The sequence below is a fragment of the Rousettus aegyptiacus genome, unplaced genomic scaffold, assembly GCF_014176215.1.
Source record: "Rousettus aegyptiacus isolate mRouAeg1 unplaced genomic scaffold, mRouAeg1.p scaffold_m13_p_5, whole genome shotgun sequence".
In the NCBI taxonomy this organism is placed as follows: Eukaryota; Metazoa; Chordata; class Mammalia; order Chiroptera; family Pteropodidae; genus Rousettus; species Rousettus aegyptiacus.
This window is the reverse complement of record NW_023416308.1, coordinates 96,895,397-96,914,746: the sequence shown is the minus strand read 5'-3', so window position 1 is coordinate 96,914,746 and position 19,350 is coordinate 96,895,397. Positions and strand designations below refer to the sequence as shown.

General features: G+C 35.7%; 1 protein-coding gene across 5 annotated transcripts in view; it reads left to right on the top strand.

Moving 5' to 3' along the window:
• Positions 1-19,350, top strand: part of KCNA4 (potassium voltage-gated channel subfamily A member 4) — a 434,546-nt gene that overhangs the window by 82,763 nt on the left and 332,433 nt on the right. Inside the window, exon 3 of one of the 5 annotated variants that reach the window (XR_001598083.2) lies at positions 17,726-19,333. The exons of the other annotated variants lie outside the window; for them this stretch is intronic. The gene's annotated coding sequence lies outside the window, so the exon portion shown is untranslated. Of the gene's footprint in view, positions 1-17,725; positions 19,334-19,350 lie in introns of those variants that run through there. 5 annotated transcript variants of the gene reach the window in all.

The window sequence follows — 19,350 nt, the reverse complement described above, 5'->3', positions numbered from 1 at the left end:
TGATACTATCTAACAATAATAATTCACTAGATGATAATAATGATCTCTGGCTGGTAGTTTCTTATGCTGTTGGGTCAAGTCTAGGTTCCATTACTTCTTGGTTGAAAACTTTGGGCTAAGGTCTTAACATACTGAATTTCAATTTCTTCATCATTAAAAGAGGGACAATGCTATACCCCTCTCACAGAGCTGTGAATAATAAAATTCAACAACATATTGGATCATGGTAGGTTTTCATTAAATATGTCAAAGCCATCATTCGAATGACTATCAAGCCAAATGATGCTTTATGTGGAAATTATTTGAAGTTGAACTTGAGGCTTTCTACAAAGCCTTCATTGTGGTCTTGCAGCTTTTACTGATACTGTTACCAGCCTTCATGAGTACAGGCCCAGTACAATGATGTCTCATGAGTTCAGAGGCCATGTTCTAGAACTGTATCTCTTTGTTCAGCCTAATGTTAAACAGGACCTCAGGATGATATGGCCAAAAAGACACGGGCTGCATAAACAGTCCTCAATACTAATAGGCATTTAGAAGAATAGATTCTTTTAAAAGATGTATGGCTTTGAGACTTGTGTTTCAAGGGGGACAAACTAATCTCTCAAGCTAAATGTATATATTTTTTTCAAGTACAGAAACTCATATATCACCTTTCAGGATTACTTGTTTGGGATGTTAGTGATAAATTTCTCATTTTTACCTGGGTTACTCATAGCCACTACAGTATTTTAGAAACCCCACCAAGTGGTGTCTTCAAAGTCTTAGTGTTTAAGTTTGTAATATGAGCATTAGGAAACATGGCAAAAGAAACCTAGTAAAACCCCATATTATATACTCTGAAGTTCAATTTAAGCATATATTTATTCGATCAATCAAATTACACTAGCTAACACCTTATTGGGTGGTGGGCACACTCTTGAATATGTGTAGTATGAAAATGAAGAGAGTCACCTAGACCTGAGGAACAAAAATATGACTGAATAAACATGGTTGATAAGTGCTAAAATAGAAATATCAAATATCATGGAAACAGCAAAGAGTGACTGTTGAATGAAGCTTCCTGGAAGATGAGACATGTGATTTAGGTTTGATGGGTAGGCAGTGAAGAATTCAAAAGGGGTTCAAATGAAGGGAATAAGCTGTAAAAAAGCCACAAGGAAGCATGACATGTTCCAGGAAAATTGTAAGATGCATGGATTACAGGGCATGTGAAAATCAATAATAGAAATGCAGTAAGTACTTTGGTATAGCTCTGAATTCAGTCTCATCTCTACTTCTCTTTCCGGGCCTACAGTCATTACCTTAGTTCACACACTATTTACTCCAAAAGCTGACATTATATAAAAGAGTATAAAGATTATTTACTCTGGAAACTTACACTTTCTCAATGAATATAAACTGCTATCTTTCCTCTTAACATTTTTAAATATCGTATTGATAAGTTTGGGTCTGTTTCTTCTCCACTGGTGCCTAGCGTAGAGCCTGGTTTGATAGTTTGTTCTGGTCAAATGGTTATATATGAGATGTGGAAGAGTAGATAAAAATAAAAATAGCAAAATACTGGATGAATAATTGAACTTCACATTTAATTCAGTGAGCTTGGCAATGGCTTCTTGGAATATTATATTGAGTTGGCGTTTCGGAGTCAATGGGAAAGGGAGTAGCTAATTATGGAATTCTGCATGGAAAAGAAGGGAGTCATTGCTTCCCACCCCACTCCTTGCTCCCCACCAGCCTCCGAAAGTTTTATGAGTCCATGATTTTATGCCATATATGTATTAGAAAAAAAATGACCGTGGTTCACCATTGCCCATAAATTTAAGCATAAAATATTTACTGTAGCAGTCCACGCTTTCTAATTCCTGACACCTGTATATCTTTTCAGTCTCTTTTGTCAGTTTCTTATGTGAATGTCTTCACTATTTCTACCCCTCCGATACCTTTGGAACATCAAACATCCTTCAATATTTACCTTATTTAATACCTACTTTGGTATTCATCTCTAACCACCTGAACTGATCACTAACTTAGATCTCCTGTATCTTTACTGTCAGCATTATTATTATGAGATGCAGTGTGATTGCCTTTTAATGTTTATTTGTCCAACCCCTAGTCCATGCTGTAAGTTCCTGGGGATCTTGGAATCCATGCCATATACTCTTTGTATCTTATGTCATCTCTGGACATAGTACCTGATACACAGAAACGTTCAAGAAGTGTTTGTTGTTTGAATGAATGCATGAATAATTTTCCATGCTTTTATATCTTTTCAGTGTTCATATAATTTTAAGTTACCTCCACTTTGTTGAAATCTTACTTTTTTTTCCATGTGGGTAAAATGTCTTTTATAAAAATTAAAATACTTAAAAAAATTTTCTAAAAAGAAGCAGTATTTCTTTTACTCATAGTATGAGACTTCCTGTCATATATTATATAGATTAGGTTTTTCCTCTCTCATTTTAAAAGTTAGATCTTAATGAACTTAGTTCATCTATTTGATCTCTTAAGAACTTGATTTAATTTTAAAATATGCATTATATTTACATTAAGATACTAGGAATATTTTAAATTTTAATATTTCTCTTTGCCTTCATTATTTCAAGAATTTTTCAAAATCTTGATTTTTCTGGCAGCCCATTAGCAAAACGAAATGTTTCTGAAGAGAAAATATCATCACAGTTTTTATATTTTATGAACTCAAATTCATGGAAGGGAAATTTTTAAGGATAATCTGCCTCCTAGCAATTACTGTTACGCTATCTAACTTACCATGTATGTTTTATATTCGGGGGGGAATGTATCTTTTAATTTTCCCCTTATCATTTCATACTTAATGCTGGTCAGCCTTACTAAAGTGATGATTATTTGGCTTTAAGAAATGTTTGAGGTTTTAATCTAACACTTGTATGTCTTTTCTAAACCATTTGTAGTCTTTTCTTTTTCATTATTATTATATCTATCACAATAGAACTCTATTTCCTATAAATGTAACTTCTCAATTACCTTCTAAACCTATTCCTATTAAAATACACCAAGTTTATATTGCCTGGTCAACATAATAAAAGTGATTACTCAGTTACTTTTATTTTTTTTCCCCTACTATATTACTACTTACAATGTTTTGAAAATTCTAAAACTTTTCATTACCTCAAAATATATGGGGCTTTTATTTAGTATGTTTTGATTTACATAATCAAATAGGAATAAGTTGAAACTGGAATTATTTTATTGACATTATATAGTTTGTTTTATCTGTTTGATCTATAATGATCTTAGATTAGAATCTCTGAGGGAAGAGACAATATTTTATTTTTTTAAACTTTATTAAACTTATTGGGGGGTGATATTGATTAATAAAATTTTATAGATTTTAAGTGTACAATCTAATAGTAGTTTATATGTATATTGTGTTGTGTGTTCACCACCCAAAGTTAAATTTTTTTTGGTCATCATATATTATTCTGTATGACTTGCTCTGCTCATGAGGGGATGAAATCTATGAAGAATGCTTAATAAACACTTAAGAAAAGCAGAATCAGAGAATTGTAGAGATCCTAAGGAGGTCTACAGGATTATCTGCTGTAACTACTTCATTTTACATGGGAAATCTCTCATTCCCATATTCTTCCCCAAATATCCATAGCTTGCTGTTGAATATGAAAACATGCCAGCATTTTTGATGATGTAGTATTACATTTTTGATGATGTAGTATTACATTTTTCCTACTTGAGGTAGTTTGCGATATAATAAAACAAACACATTTCTTCCATATATAAATTGAATTTAAATTCGGTTCTTTTTACTCAGTTCTCTGTTGACTCAGACATATCCCTGGATCTTCCCATTCTCAGCTCTGGGCTTAGAGTGTGGTAAACAAGAAAGAGAGTGGCAAATAATTAAATGAGAGAACTAGGCAGTGAGTTGACTATGTGGGATCTTGCTGATTATCGTAAGGAGTTTGTTTTTTATTCTGCAAACTTCATGGAAAGGTATTGAATGATTCCTAAACACTCCTGATCTAATAAGGTGAGGTGTAAGAAAGAGGATTTCTGTTCTATATTTCATAAGACCTTTTCGTCATTTTTTAATTTTCTGAGCAAAGTCCATACTCAGTCCTTTTCTCTCTTCTTCTCTTCCTTTCATCTCTGTTTATATCTTTGTTACTTCTTTGCTGGAAGGAAGAGTAGTTTCTTGGATCAACATACTTCCCACAGGTTTCTTGTAGAATAAATCCCTGTATGACCCTAAGAGAATGTTAAATGGTCCATTTGACAGAGTTTTATACAACTTTTTATTGTAAAATTATATTTATTTTGTAACAATTTAAAACTATCTGCCTCCTGTTGTATATTCTTAAATTTAAGGGTAGATTTGTTCCCTAGAGCAAAGAGGTATTTTGTTTCAACATGTATTTATTTTCTTCTGCCTGTTCTAAAAATGATTCACTTTGGATGAGAGTACTTTAAAAATGACGTTCAATGTGTTGGGACATTCAGGCTTGTGTTCTTAGATTCTCTCAGACTTTTTCTGTATTCCTATATTTTTCTTTCACTATAGGGATAAATATGGGCTTCTTCTCATATGTTAACTGATCCTTTGGAAGTTGATGACTATACTGAGAAGGATCCAAAGTTGGTATCTGTTCTTAGCAAGAAGAAGAACTATTATCAAATAGCGATGTCTACTATGGGCATAGACTAAGCAAGTGGGGTCCCACGGGTTTGCCAAACTTTCTTTAGGATGTTAAGCATTTCCTATGATGAAGTTGAACTGACACTCAGCAAATACATGAATTGAAATATGGTAGGTAAGTATTTATTAAGACACAGACTCTCACTTTAATGTTGTAAAGTAAATTAGGGTAGCTATACTATTCTATACTTACATTAAGAAAACATGATTAAAATTGTCTGAGAAGATAAAATATTGCTTAATATTTGGAAGCACCATTTTTAGCATATTTATCGATTAATAGGAGACAAAACATATATTTGTAGAGTAATGGAGAGGAATCGTATTCAATGCTATCTTTGCCACCGAACAGTGATATGGATAAAAAAAAAAAAAATCTGGAGTTTTAAAGCATCATTATGATCAAGAATGTAGATTGTGCCATTAACTGTCTGGATAATTCTGTGTCTGGCACTGGCTAATGATAGCAGATAACTTCAGTTTCCCCCTTCCTGTCTGCTCTCTGCTGTTCTGGACTCTACTCTTTGCTTCAGGAGGCTGAACTATATGGAATACATTAATAGACCCTCCATGTCTGATTTCTAGTTCATTCAGCTGGTGGGAGGCCTGGCAGGAGATCATGGAGGAAGAGAATGAGGACAGTGTATGGATTCCTCTAGTTTCCTCCTCGAAGGGTTGCCTAGGGCTGACTGTGTCTTTCAACTATAGATTACATCTCCTTTTAAGGTGGACCTTTCTACATGATTCTCTTCTTGTAAGTTCATGTAACTGTGCCCTCTCTTCCCCTTTTCAGGCCTATATGACCAGCTCCAGGGGATATACTATTCCTTATCTGTTTGGGAAACCCTGTGCACACCTTCATAAATAGTTGTTTTATTAATAATGCCTCTTTAAATTATCCAAATTTGGGTGTGCCATCTGTTTCCTAAAAGGACTCTGACTGATGCACTGGCTGTATAATCCTGACCAAAAAATTAAACCGTTCTTCAGTATCTGTATCAATAAAGTGAAGGTTAAGTAATTTCTCTTCTTATACACACTTTGCATATGCAAAATCAGGGTGTGGATTAGAATGACTGTGTTCAAACGTTATTTTCTGAAGCTGTAGAGATTCTGCTTCTATTGCCTTCCATACATACCCTTTCCCCAGGAGTAACTTTTACTTACTCAGTTATACTAAAGGTCTGAACAGTTTTTATTTGAAGCAAGGACTCCACAACTAAAAACACTTGAGAACTGCTGGCCTTAGATGATTGTAGGACCCTTTACAGTCCTAAAAATCTATTTCTCAGTCTGGCTGTTATTTTCTGTACCAAAACTGCTGTTCTTTGCGCCACAGCCTTTGACCAGGGCTGGAAATTTAGTAGGCTTAGTTAGCTGTAGGCCATCTAGTCTCATAATTTACTATCTGGACACAGAGAAGAGTCCAGTTAATTCTCCAGAATCATATTCTCTCGTACCAAATGTTTCCATGGCTAAAGATAGACAGCCATGGGGGCCAGTAGTATAAAGTGAGCAGGAGATCAAAGAGCTGTCTGCAGTGGTTTCACTGTGGCCTTCTTGGCTCTCCGAGCCCTTGGGCAATACTGGCTTGTCACTTGTGAGTTGTTCAAGTGCAGGAACACATTTGGAACGTTCCACCTCTTGGCTTGTTGCTTTATTCAACCTCGTAGTTAACATCCTTCACTCCCTTTTTTATATAAAGGGGTAGAGGAAGGGTATGAACAAATATCTTGGGCGTGCTGTAGGCTAGACATGCCCGGAGATTTATTGCCACATTGATTGGAATGATGAAGCACTCAGAAACACTAGCAAGTCAAAGAAAAAGTCTGCAAAACTATCGATTATAGTGGCTTAGATTTGTTCTTTACAACGTTCTTTTACAACATGGAGATACTTGCTCTTTTATGTTTGTTCTTTTATTTAACATGCATTTAGTAAATATATCTAAGTACCTACTATGTGCCAAACAGTGTATTAGACATTGTGGAACATGAAATGAATTTGATAAAGCTTTGATTTGGTATGAAGCCTAAGCCTAAAATGTATTCAGATAACTGCAATATGACTGACTGGCTAGAGGCAGCCTCTCAATCTCCTTGTCTCCTTCAGGTAGGCCTGAGAGACTGAGAAGGCTGGGACGCCTAGTGGCGGGTTTGGGGAACTGCTTGGTTTTTCATTTCAAGAACTTTCCTGGTTGCATCTCAGGACCCTCCTTGTGTCTTCGTTTTCCTGTATTTTTCACTGCTACAGTAAAATTTATTTAACTTCAGGCAACTTTGCTGTCACAATATTCTTTTATGTACTTTTCTTTATTTTAGCTATTCATACTAGAAAATCGTCTACTGTCGTCATCCCTCCTTTTCATTCCATTTGTGAGCCAATAAAAGACCCTAATTATAGCTGTCTGTATACAGGAAATGGAAAGTCAGAACTTTTGAAATTAAATAGCCAGAAAAAAATTATGCTCTGAAACCACCGGGGCCCTTGTAATCACCTTCAGATTTTTGGCAAATTTCTACTTTTATGGCTTTTCTAAGCATGAATATTTAAGATTTAAAAACAAAAAATATAACTTTTTTGTTTATTAGGAACTTTCACTACATTTTGGCAGGGGGCACTCACAAAAAAGGGGGAAAACCATGTCCGCATGGTTCTGAGGCAAGACTTCATGAAAAAGGTGGCATTTGAACTTGAATCTATGGGATATAGACACACGAATATGGAAGTGTAGGTGATGGAAGGCTTATCAGGCAAAACAACGGCAACACACTTGTAGACTGGAAGCTCAGAGCTTACCTTGGTTCCCACTGCACTTTGTCCAGTTTGAGTTATGACGATCACTTTCTTCAGCTGTAATCACTTGTTTGCATGTCTCTCTGTCTATAAAACTCTGAATATTTGAAGAGGAGAGGTCTCTTCTATGTTTTACTTTTAGTGTGAAACACAATGTCAGTCATGTATAGGCACTGGCTAAGTGTTGAAGAATGAAAGATACTTTGCAGGCTGTTTATTCAAAATAGAGAGTTAAGAAAATAGAAAGACAAGAACAAGGATTTATGGGGAAGAAGTAGAATCTAATGTTAGATCATGGAGGTCTGACACACCAGTGTATTTAATAGGCTGTGGGGAGCTTCTGAAGGTTACAGAGAGAGGGTGTGTCACAACAAACATGGTCTTCAGGAAAATGAGTGTGGTAGCAGTGTGCGGTATAGATTACAGAAGAAAGAGATAGACCAGAGGTATGGAGACCAGTGATAAGATGAATAAAGCAAAACAGATGTCGGAGTCAGTTAAAAGATACTAAAAGTTATTTAACAGTTCAGTACCCTAAACGACTGGATTTAATCTGATTCTCCCTCCAGAGCACTGTAAGTCTTCCCAGACCCAAACCCTAGTCTGACACCTGTTCACAAGACCTTGGACAAGTTACCAAAATGTATCTTCAATGTGTGTTTGCTATGAGGATCGATAAGACTAAAAAATAACTCTAAAGTGTTTGACATGGCACCTAATGAGTGGGAAATGTTTAATACTTGATAATTATTAGTATTTTTGCTATTATTGTTGTGAACGCTGCAAGCGGCAGTTTAGTGACATAGGATGGAATGAGTTTTCTGTACAACTCTTTTTCCCCCTGGGTATTCTAAGTCAAGGAATTGGATCATGGTTCATAAGATTTGATTGATTTGATGGAAAAGATTCTTCCCCTTTTATCTCTTAGCAAAAGAATAAGTTTTCAAGTAAATATTACGTATAGAGGAATCATAGTGATAAGGTATCATAGAAAAACGCTAGTCCAAAATTTGTCTCTGAGGAGCAATGTGACCTTGGGAAAGTCACTTCATCAATCTACATCTCCATTTTCTCAGCTAGAAAGTGAAGGAGTTGAACTAAATGATCTTTAAATTCCTTCCTAACTAGATATTAAATGATTTTTCAAGTTGCTTATTAAGTTTTCAGGCTCCATCAAACAGCTCATTATGTAGCCTGCTTGCTCATTTGATGTCTCTGTATGTTTTTCATCCTATTTTTTTAGTCTAGATTTTTATTTGCTACATTTTCATTAGTACAACAGTTTTTCCAACATTGCTTTCTGTAGATGATAGCTGTGTGAGTGTGTAGAGTTGGGGAGAGGGAGAGAGGGTATTTAGGTAAGGTCTAGGGCTCAAACTTCGTTGGTAGAGAAGATTGCTCAAAGTGTTTTCTCAGATATCCATTAACTCTTGCAGCAGCTTGGTGCTGGAGGTGATGTTGGGGAGCATCAGTCTTGCTTGAATTTATTTGCATCCACTAATTGCCGTGAGAAAGAAGCGCTAATAGAAGGAAAAGAAATTGGGCCTGACTCCTTTTTCTTTAAGATTCAAAGATATTGAAATATATCTGATGGGTTAAGATGACCTTGATAAAGGCCAAATTGTGAGAAAGAGCAAGGAGGTGCTTGAAAGGCAACTAATTTTGGAGGCATAAGAAATCCTGACCCGAGAAACTTCCCTTCATCAGTGGCTGAGCTTTGGAATGGAGGAAGTCCTGATACCATGTTCAGGATGATTGACACTGGAACCATTTTGACACGTTGGATATAACATGGGGGAAAAAAAAAAACAAACATATGTGTTTGAATTGAACGAACTTCTCCACTAAGACATGGAAACTCTCAGGCATCAGGTAGCTTTTCTGTGGGACTACTGACTGAGTATAGCTGAAAGCAAGAATAGCACCATTAGCCCTCTACCTCACAACATGGAACTGTCTTTGCCTGGGCAATTCATGGAACTCTCTACTCAAAAGCAATGTGAAAATGTATGCGGCAACACCACGGTGGGGGATGGAAGCCCAACTTCACCACCACATTCTCACTGAGGATGATGTTAATTAAAATTAATCGGCAGAACTGTTGGGTGCCCCGAATATAGATGCTAATTGTAGTAAGTGTCAAGTTCAGTCTTAAGGGCTGCGTTCCTCTCTTCGGCCAAGAAGCAACAGACAAGCAATGGCTCTTGGGCACATGAGCACTCTTGGAGATCCTTATAGATCTCTGGGGAAAGTCATTTGTGGAACATATAGAAATTTTTCCTCTAAGAGCAGGGTAAGTAAGAATGCTGAGCCATTGCAAATTATGTATTAATGGAAGTATGACTTCATTTGAATATAGTCCCATATTAAATTAATAAAGATGTACTCACCAGACATAGAGAAAGGTTAAAATGTTTTCAGGGTCAATTATATTTATTAAGATAAAATAGTAACAGGCATCCCGGTTTTACATAGTAGATAACATGAGGCCAACCCTTACAGATAGATCCTCTCAGTATATTAACAAGCCAGATTTTTGAGTCGACTTTGTAAGGCTGAAGAAAGTACCTTATAGATCTGAGTGCCTAGCCAGTATCTATGAGATGAACCCCAAATTCTCTATATACCTTTATCTTTTATCTGCATTGGTAGTCATCTGAAAGTCTTTGTAAGTTGGAAGGATCAGTAATATTATTTTTATCCATTTTAATGGAATCGAACAAGAGCTCAAAAGGATTAACATTTTGCCTAAAGTCACACTGGGGTTAATAGTGGAATGTGGACTTCAATTTGGCCTTCTGATTCTACTGTGTTACTTGACCTTTATGATTCTGTGGCCAATGGGACAATCTGAAGCCTGGAGGTATGGGTGAAAGTGGGGCTAAGGGGAGGGATGTTTCTTTTTACATTGGGAAAGAGGCAGCTATTCTAGACACATTGTCGAAACTAGAATTTAGCCTTTTTATTTAAGCCCTCTTTTTTCACGAACTATTCATCAGCCTGGACCAGACCACCCTGAAGTCCAGGAGGAAGGGTGCTGGTGGTGGTGGTGGTAGTGGTGTGTGTGTGGGGGGGGGGGGGTGGGGTGGGGGGATGAGCAAGGATCCTGGGGTTATTTCTGTAATTCAACTCACTGTATTTTACAAGCAGCTCTGATAAGTATGGTAAGACAATAAAAATCCATTCCTGTTGATTCCAGATGCAAAGAAGAATTTTATGGTCAGGGTCATTTAGTTCCCTCCTGAAGCCTGGAAATTTAATTTTCTTCCCCCCCCCTTTCTGTTGTAATCCAAATGGCTTATTATTAATTTTCCAGTGTATTTAACTTTTTTCTTTGTAACAGTTTGGGTTACATATGAGTTTAACCATCAGACTGAAATCAGATAATAGCTGAGTTTAGATGCTCTCTATGGAATACCTGACACATAATATTTGGATCGGTATCTTTGAAAATATAAAATATAGCATTTCATATATATAATATATATGTGTGTGTGTGTGTGTGTGTGTGTGTGTGTATCTTCTTAAAGTTCATCTATTTTAATGAATCCTTTTGTGATTAAGGGAGTATATATGCTTATTTAACTTCCCGTTGAAAATAAATGTCCTTGAGAAGGAAAACACATTATTTCTCTATTAGTCTTTTATTGCGTAGGACTTGCCTTTTTGAATTAACTAGTGGTAATTTCTGGAGATTCTGAGGGAATTAGACATACAAAATCACATTTCCCTAGTGAGTCTAGATCCAAATAGGAGTCCTACCCCAAGCAAGAGTCAGCATGGCAGAGGCAAGAGTATGTGTTGGGGTCAGAAGAACTGGGTTAATTGTGATGTTAATTGTGATGCTGCAGCATTATGACATGACACTTTGGACAATAAAATTGAATAATACAAGCCTGCAGTTCTTTTGCTCTAAAATGAGATTGATAATATTTCCCCATTTGACTTCAAAGGATTTTTCTGGGGGCCAAGTTAATTAATGAATCTGAAACTTTTACAGAAGATTGTATCATTTAGGTTTCTTGGCTATAAGCAACAGATTCTGTCTAACTTAAGCAAAAAAGGAACTTATTGGAAGGCCATTGGGTAACTCACTAAATGAAAGGATGAAGCTGAGATTCTAGGTACAGAAGCACAGGGTCCAGGGCTGGACCAGGGATTTACATTACAGGAACTAGTGGGTGGCCTTGTCAGGATGCCATCACCAGGATGAATCAGTTCTGCTTTTCTCTCTTTGAGATCTTCTCCTTAAGATTCACAATCCCTGGAGAGAGACCAAGACTAAGTGTCCCCATCTTGGGGCAGCAGCCCTTCACCTGGATAAGCTAGGTCAAGTCACCTTGATTAACAGACCACCAAGACTGCCAACACTAAGGGAAAGGAAATGCTGTCAGGAAAAGCTGGGAGAGGAGACTGGGTGGTAAAACCACAATATTCACAGTAAGGGCTATCCAATTATTTGTTCCAGTGGGAGGGACAGGCTACTGAGAGGATGTAATAATGACAGGGAGGGGAGGTTTCTGTGGCAGGGGTGTATACTTTGGAGAAAAGGGTGAGGTAGTACGAAGGAGGAGGAAGGGAGGGTGGTTAAGGAAGTAGAGGTGGGAGGACATTCAAAAGATAAACACAAGTAATTTTACTTTCAGAATCTTTTTGTGCCCAGTGGATTTTATATAATATTTCAAGATGAACATAAATCTTATCAGTCAATTTTTTTTGGTTGGTTCTCCTGGCTCTTTAAAATTGGGAGAGCCTATCTTGCATGCATCCTAGGGTTGCAGGAAAGTGCCTGAGAGGAATGTATGCTTAGAATGGCTGGGCTCCCACCACCTGTCTCCCAGAAATGCTCCTAGTTACAGGGTTTATGAATTGGGGTTCCATGTGTGAATCCCTTTAGGGTAGATGTGGGTGAGGGAGAAAGGACTGCTAAAAATAGCACCAGAAGACAAGCATCTGTTGGAAAGGAAAACATGAAATTTTTCGATTAGCATATTTAGGCTCTTCAAACTGTCTCCATCTCCTTCAACAACTGGGCAGCTGGATACACAAGCACAATATTGCTTTATTGTTTGATTCATATCAATATTACCTCAGCATTGTTCGCACAATTCATTTTGCAATAGCCAGAAAGAGCCACAGTCTGCAGAAAATGTTTACTTGTCAAGATGTTTTGTTGAAATAATCCTGAATCATGCTTGATCTATTTGGTCGACAGGGGAATTAATAGGTTTAGACAGATTGGGCTTCTTTGCTGAAAAATATCTCCCTCTTTCTTAGTATGTACTCTGAAAGGTTGGAGTTCAGCTGCCCTGGAATCCCCAGTCCTCCTTGATACCTGGGAGTTATTTTAGCTTACTCATTTGCCCTCGGTATCCGTTAACATTTCCATTTGTTTTTCAGAGTGAATGGGTCTGTCCGGTGAACTGAGGTGAGGTCAGAGAAGTATGTGCTGGAGGGGAGGATGGCAGACTTTGGGAAATATATATTCTTAGCTTTGCCCCAAGCAAAACAAATTGCATAAATATTCTTAGCTTGCTCAAAATGTTCTGAGCAAAAAATTTCATGTAAGGTCAAGTCAGTACTAAAACAGTGATACCTTAGATATAAAATAATCTACCATTTGGCTTTCAGAAGATGCTATATAACATACTTATTCGATTGGAAATTTTCTCTACGTAGCTATACACTTAAGGTTAGAATCGAAGTAATGTTATATCTGTGTTTGTCTGTTTTTCTATCATACCTTCTATCATACCTCTGTCTCCAAATATACCACTGTAATTGTTTTTACTCTATTCTGTTAACCTTTTGAAATTCTTTGTTTGAATTATAAATGTGTATATCTAGATACATGTATATGCATGTGTCACTGGTATGGGGATTTAAAAAAAAAAAGTATGTGCATTATGATTTCTACTTGTCTGATAGAGGTTGTCTGTTGGAGAAGAGGAGGAAACAAACAAATTATATAATAAAGCATGATAATAAAGGGAAGACTAGTAAAACTTTTGAATGAAGATCATAGGATATAGAATGCCATTTATATTAAATTATTGTTTTTCTTTTTTTGTTTGTGAAATCTAACGTACATTTTTCATATGTGAAATCTGAAATACATTTTTGAACATGTTGAAAGTGTTAAATCAGTATAAAGGAGCAGAAAACTCCCAACACAAAGCTCACTACTCTAGGTAACTGGTGGCATCTCTGTATATTTCCATCCAAGATTTTATCTTTTTTTTTTACATTTTCACATAGTTGTATTCATGAAACATATACAGTTTTATGCTTTGCTTTGTTCTGTTAGATAACAGACCCAGGGTCTTGTGAATACATTTGTTTAATATTTTAGATAATCTCAAAATCTAGATTTCTAGAAATGGAGTAAATGGCCTAAACATGTATACATTTTTGAGGCCCTTCACCTGCAGAAGGTTCTGCCAATTTATACTGACATTTGGTATTTCAATTTATACTCTCACTAGGGTTTCATATCCCTTCGTCAGCATAATTGACTTTTATCAACACTGAATTGGTCATTTTTATTGAATTAATAGATTTGATAGAAAGTGATCTTCTGCTTTTTAGTTCTGTATTTTTTTAATTAGTAGTAGTATACTTTTCATGTGTTTATTGGCCATTCGGATTTCACTTTTTGGAAATTATTTATTCACATATTTGTATATATTTTCTATTCCTGTATTTGAATATTTTTATTCCTGTATTTTTATTTTTTATTTGAATGCACATATTTTTCTGTCTCTTATGGATTAAGGAATATAAGAATTTGTTAACTGAGTTGTGCATATTTATCAGAGCTTTTAATATGCTTTTAAAACTTTGTCGTTAGTTTATTATTGTTCATTGCTTTTTTAATGCATGTAAATTTTAAGGTGCTATATGTTCATATATATCTACCTATTTCTTTATGATTTCTGCCTTTAATTTTATGCTTAAAAGATTTTCACCATTCCAGAATCAGATAATCTATATTTTCTTATAGAGGTTTTCATATTTTATATTTAGCACTGATCTCTCTGTAACTTATCTTGGTGTGTGGCTGTGATGTAGGGGTTTAATTTGATCTGTCCCCTCCCTAAATTCCTCATTTTGGCCCATAGGGCTTTACATGACCTGGTTCTTGCCAATCCAACTAAACCCAGTCATCTCCCTCACCGTTCCCTGATTCACTACTCTCCATTCACACTGTGCTTCTTACTCTTCCTTTACACCCCAAGTTAATATTTCCTTCAAGGTTCTGACACTTGATTCCTTTGCTTGGAAAGCCCCTCCCGGATCTCATGTGGCTGGTTTCTCATTATCCCCATCTCTTTCAAAGAGGTCTTCCTGACCATCCCATCTTAAAGACCATTCTTCCATCACTACTGGTCTCTTGGCCCTTTTGTATTTTCTCCCAGGATAGAGTAATATCCCAAATTACTTATCCATTTGTTTACATACTTAATTGTCTCCAACACCAGAATGTCTAAGTTCTGTAGGAAAATGGACTTTGTCTGTCTGCTTCACCACTATTTCTCCAATGTTGAGAATTGGATTGGCCTGACATGCAGTACATATTCAATTGATATGTTCCTTGGTCAAATGAATGAGTAGATTAGGTGTGTTATTAGCCAAGTATCATAATGTAAAGATAATGACAACAGTAATAACTGAAATTTACTGAGTTCTTATTCTGTAAAAGACTGCGGTTTATAAGCATTATTTCCCATAATCCACCAAATAAAATCTGTTTATTAAGTACACGTCAAACTTTATTACTGCTAATAGCACTTAATAATTGTGGGTGCTGTTATATCGCTCACTTACAAGTAAGAAGGTAGAGGCACTGAAAGTTTAAGTAAAGGGTGGAAGTCATGCAGTTAGCAAGTATGTTGTATCCTTATAATACATATTGCTTGTTTCTCTGCCCAATTCTTTTGGGAGGAATTTTTTAAAAAATAAATTTCTAAAATTCACTTTATTTTACCAGAGGAACTCCTGGGTCTTTCTTTTAGCCTCTCCTACTGCTTTCTAAAAAACCTTACTAGACTTTTGATTAGAATTGCATTAAACATTTTCAATAATTTGGAAGGAGCTTCATCTTTTAACATGAAATCATTTTTTTAAATAGAAACATTGTCTGTCTTTATATATATGACTTTATGACCTTTTGGAAAGCTTCATAGTTTTTTTTTTTCTTATGTCCTGCTTTTTTTTTAAAAAAAATTAAGTTTATAATGAGCCATTTTATATATTTGATTGCTGTTATAAATGGGGAATTTTGTTAAATTTTTAATTATTTTTATAAATTCTTACCCTTAAATAATTATGTAAAGCCATGTATTTAATAAGAATAAGTTTTTGTTTCAGAGTCATTATGTGCTCTCTTGGCATCTTGAGAAAAGTCTGCTCACTGCCCTGACAGATGAGTAAAAGCAAAAATTAAAGCCAGGAAACTACCAATAGAATGATTGTTAAAAGTATAGGTTTAGAGCAGGGCAGACCTGGGCTCAAGTTTTAGCCCTTGACCTTGAATAAGTTACTTAGATTCTTTGAACTTAATTTAACCTGTAGAGAAAGTATAAGGATAACTTCCACCCATAGGGCTGTTTGTGAGAGTAAGTTAGGTAATGATATCAAACATTTAACATACTGAAAGATACACACTGATGAATTCTTAATAAATGTTAGCTATTGTTAATAGGGCTCCAGTCAATAAGTGATTTTCAGATCTTTTTCTCTAGATATTAAGTTATGAAGGGAGCATCATATTGTAAAATTTCATGTTCCTTGGGGATGAGGTGGGTGATGCAGAAAAACCTAACGGAGAAGCCACTTTTACTGTGATGTCTTTAGCTATAAAGTCGAATGGAAATGTAAGGCTTCATTTGTATTTCGATCTCCTTCTGTGTTTGTAAGCATATATATGTATATACTTGAACACACACAAACCATCATCCTCTTTTAACTTTTTTACAAATAGAATTGCATAGCAAGATTTTGGTTTCTCCCTTGTGAACCTTCACCTTTTCGCTATGATTATCCCTATCTTCTACACTAACTCTGAGACATGTACCCAGAACTACTTCACAAATATAAATCATCAAAAAGAAAAGACAATAAAGAATGGGATATAAAAAAGAGTTTTTTCTGTCTGACCTGAATCCGACCTTGTTTCATCTCCCTAGGTACGTCTTGCCTCTTTTTAAAACTCTAAATACCGTGAGCACAAACACATGCCTATTTGTGGTAGCATAATGGTTAAATTATGGCTCAGTCCACACAAGACTTCTTCCTTTGGTGTTGGTCTCTTTTGTTATTGCTTTGGTTAGAAAATTTTTTTCCTCTATATTAAATGAGTCTGTCTACATTTTTCTTTTAATAAACAATATGCAGTGATGACAATTCATGCTTCAAAAATCGAAGCCACTGCTATGCCGGAAAAGATCCTCATTCAGCCACACCTTCAAAAAGTGATAGGGTAGGGCTATTTGTGAGGAGGAGGTCTTAGAGCGCCCTGCAATGAATTGAGTGGATTCTAGTGAATGGAGGATCAGCCTAGTCCTGTGGAACAAGCCCAAGATTTGGAGTCAGATAGCCCTCAGCATGAATTCTGCCTCTAGCATTTACAAGCTGTGTTATTTTAGGCAATTTAACTCTCCTGAGCTTTAATTTCTACAGCTATTATTTGAGAGATAACAGTACCCACCGTTGTGTTTGTCAAGAGGATTAAACAAGACTGTTAAAAGTTTAACACAGCACCTGACACATCCAGTGTCAAAGACATCATGAGATTCCTGATGATCATACTCATTCAAGCCAGGTATAGAGAAGAAAACAATCAGGTTCTGATAACCAGATGTAGCTTGGCTAGTTTAAAATATGCTCTGTAGTAGAGCCATTTTCCTTAAAAAAAAAAAAAAAAAAAAAAAGATGATTCTCTCTAAACTGTGAATATGCAGTATGTGGAGCAGAAGTCAAGGTGACTTTCAGCCTTCCTATATGTTGGTAGTTTTGCTTTGGAATGGTGACTGGTAAATGTTTTCCAGACTCTGCTGTCACACTGACACTTGATGGTTTCTTAATAATTTTCCTTTTTTCAATGTGTTAAATCATGAACTATAGCTATTTTGTCGGTCCATGGCAGGCCTATCTGTGATATTGAGTAATTGCTTGGCAAACAGAAAAGATTGCCTTCTATATTTAAACATGTTTATCAATCATGCCTTCCAGACACCATCTGCCCAAGAAGGGCCACAGCAAGTGGAGGTCCAGAGAAGGATGACTTTGGGGAGGAAGCCTTTCCCAGGAGCACAGAACAGAACCGTCTGGCTCTAATGATTGTTCAAGGTGGATGAGGAGAGGGGAAGGGAGAATGTATGCTCACATAAAACCCTTACTTGCTTATTAATTGAACAAGGCAGGTGCCAGGCTGCTTTGAATTCTGCTGGCAGGCTGCAAAATGTGCCATTTTTCCATGCTAATAAGTCCTTCAACGCAGGAGATATTTCTAACAATCTTTACAGCAAGCAATAAAGGAAAAATTCAATTAATATGAACCCTAAAGTCAACCTAAAAAATCTCCTACAAGTGTAAGGTTGAAAGGAAAGATAAAAAAAAAGAAAGAAAAAAAGAAAATGGAGCTCACTATCATTAGAGATTATTTAAGAGCACATTTGCTAGATTTAGTCCAGACTCTTTAGCATGAAATTCAAGGTCACTTTGCATCCACAATGCTTGACCTGGGACATTGTCTCTGAAGCCTTGGGATCAGGCCGCAGGAGTGAGGCTGAAGGGGAAAGGAGGTTCAACTTTCCACTTCTCTTATGACATTTTCCGCATTCATTCTCATAGATATTCTCATTTCTATTTACTAACTGAGACTCAAAGAAAGTTTGGGGAACTTGCCTAAGGAATCCACGTAGTGAGTGATTGAACTCAGCTTAATTCCACCAGCATCATAACTATTTGCTTTCATGCCTTTCTCCTCCTCATTATTTGAATACTCATTGAGGGCAAGGTTTATTATATAGAATTTTCTGTTTATTCTGTATCATTAAAAATTATACATGCTCTATGCAGAAAACTCTGTAACAAAGAAAATTCAAAGAAATTTAAGCTCTTAAACTTCTATGGATTTTTATTAACAATCTGATTTGCATCCTTTTATTCATTTGTGTGTATGTGTACATAATTATACCATTTGGAAACTTTCATAATGACTAAGTAAACTAGATTGTCAAATCTAGACTTGGGTCTGAATCTTTTACTGTTGTATTACATTGGATAAATTTCACAACCTTTTGAGACTCAGTTTTCTCATCTGAGAAAATAATAGCTGCTCAAAATTTCCATTTCCTCATTTATAAAATGGGAATAATAATGATGCCTATTTCATAAGTACTTTCTGAGAATTAAACCTTATTATTTATGTAAAGCACATAACACTAGGCCCACTTGATTAACTATTGTTATAATAACAACAACAATGATTACTGTGGTTATTATAATTATTTATCAAGAATATTATCTTTGTCAGTAAATATTCTTCCATAGTAGTATTTTTCAAACTTTTGTTCATTATTGTCCTGCAAAGGAGCTTTTTGAGACCTCTTTTTCCCCAAATTCTATGTGAAATTTCAATGCCACAGATATAGTGCATAGCTGTTTATGTACTGTATGTATATTTGTGCTTTAAACCAAGATTTTCTTCACCTTTGCAAAGCAGCAATTTTGTCTCTATTGAGAATGCATATTTTACAATATGATTTATAACATCACACCATAGTTTATTATATAGATAAATTGTAATTTAGATCATCAAGATTCCGTTATTGAATATTTGGGTTATTTCAAAT